Genomic DNA, 1,742 nt, shown 5'->3' on the forward strand with positions numbered 1-1,742 from the left:
GCTCAGTTCACTAACCTGCTCAACACAGTGGCTGCGGCTTTTGCAGCTCACCCTATAGGTCAGCAAGCACCTGCGCAACCACCCGTGTGTACTTTCAAAACTTTCATGGATTGCAAGCCTCTCCCTTTCAACGGCACTGAGGGTGCCATAGGTCTTCTGCATTGGATTGAGAAAATTGAAGCTGTTTTTGCTGTTTGCGAGTGTCCCCCTGCAAATTGGGTGAAATTTGCTACTGCTACGCTCGAGGGAAGCGCACTTTCTTGGTGGAAGGCGCAGATTCAGATGTTTGGATTGGAAACTGCAAATGCTACTGCGTGGGAGGATTTCAAGGATATGATTAAGGATGAATACTGTCACCGGGATGACATCCACAAGCTTGAGAATGAGTACTATGAACTCAAGATGGTTGGGTCGGAAATTGAAACATACACCAAGCTGTCAAATGACTATGCTGCTCTCTGCCCGAACATGTCCCGACCAATGTACCGAAGGATCGAACTGTACATCAAGGGTTTGGCTCCAGAGATTCGAAGCCATGTCACTTCAGCCAACCACACTACCATTCAACCGATCGTTCGACTTGCTCACAAACTTACTGATCAGGCCGTAGAAGAGGGCAGGTTGCCCAAAAGGATCAGTGCTACTGTCGGAAGTTCTAGCGACAACAAGCGTAAGTGGGAAGGAAGTCAAAGCAAGGATGTTAACCCCACTCAGGCCCCAGCGCAACAAAGGAAAACTGAAAACAACAAGGGCACTCAGCAACAGGGTGGCTACCGGGGAAGCTACCCTAAGTGCAACAAGTGTAACAAGCACCACAATGGGGCATGTAACAAGGGCCAATGTCAGCGATGCCACAAGATGGGGCACGAAGCCAAGGATTGTAGAAGTCAGTTCCCAGCTAGACAGAATCAGCAACAACCCCAACAGCAACAGCAGCAGGGAAACAACCGGGCATGTTTTAAGTGTGGAGCTGAGGGGCACTTTAAGAAGGATTGCCCTGAACTGAATCAGAACCGCAACAATAATCAGGGAGCTGGGAACAACAATCAGAACAACAATGCTGGGAATGGTGCTAGAGGAAGAGCTTTCGTGATTGGAGCTGGTGAAGCAAGGAATGACCCCAATGTCGTGACGGGTAAGTTCCTACTCGATGATCGTTATGTTTCAGTGTTATTTGATTCCGGTGCCGATGCTAGTTATGTATCCCTACGTATTAGTAAGAAGCTTAAGCGTCCGCTTTCATTACTAAGTTCTCCTCATATCGTCGAGTTAGCTAATGGTAGAAACATCGAGGCCTCGCATGTTATCAAGGGTTGCAAACTAGAGTTGTCTGGTCAGACATTTAGTATCGATCTTTTCCCTGTTACCCTCGGAAGCTTCGACGTCATTATTGGTATGGATTGGTTATCCAAGCATCGCGCTGAGATCCTCTGTCAAGAGAAAGCAGTTCGTATTCCTCGCCGTTCTGGCAAACCCCTCATTGTACAAGGTGGCAAAAGCGGAGAAGTCTCCGGCATTATCTCGTTCTTGAAGGCCCAGAAGTGTTTACGAAAAGGGCACACCGCTATCTTAGCACTTGTTACCAACCCGCAGGAAAAGGAAAAGAGGATTGAAGACTTTCCAGTAGTGCGTGACTACCCCGAGGTATTTCCTGAGGAACTACCTGGACTCCCTCCCCATCGTCAGGTCGAATTCCAGATCGAGCTAGCTCCCGGAGCAGCGCCTATAGCTCGTGCACCTTA

The sequence above is a fragment of the Helianthus annuus genome, chromosome 5, assembly GCF_002127325.2.
Source record: "Helianthus annuus cultivar XRQ/B chromosome 5, HanXRQr2.0-SUNRISE, whole genome shotgun sequence".
In the NCBI taxonomy this organism is placed as follows: domain Eukaryota; kingdom Viridiplantae; phylum Streptophyta; class Magnoliopsida; order Asterales; family Asteraceae; genus Helianthus; species Helianthus annuus.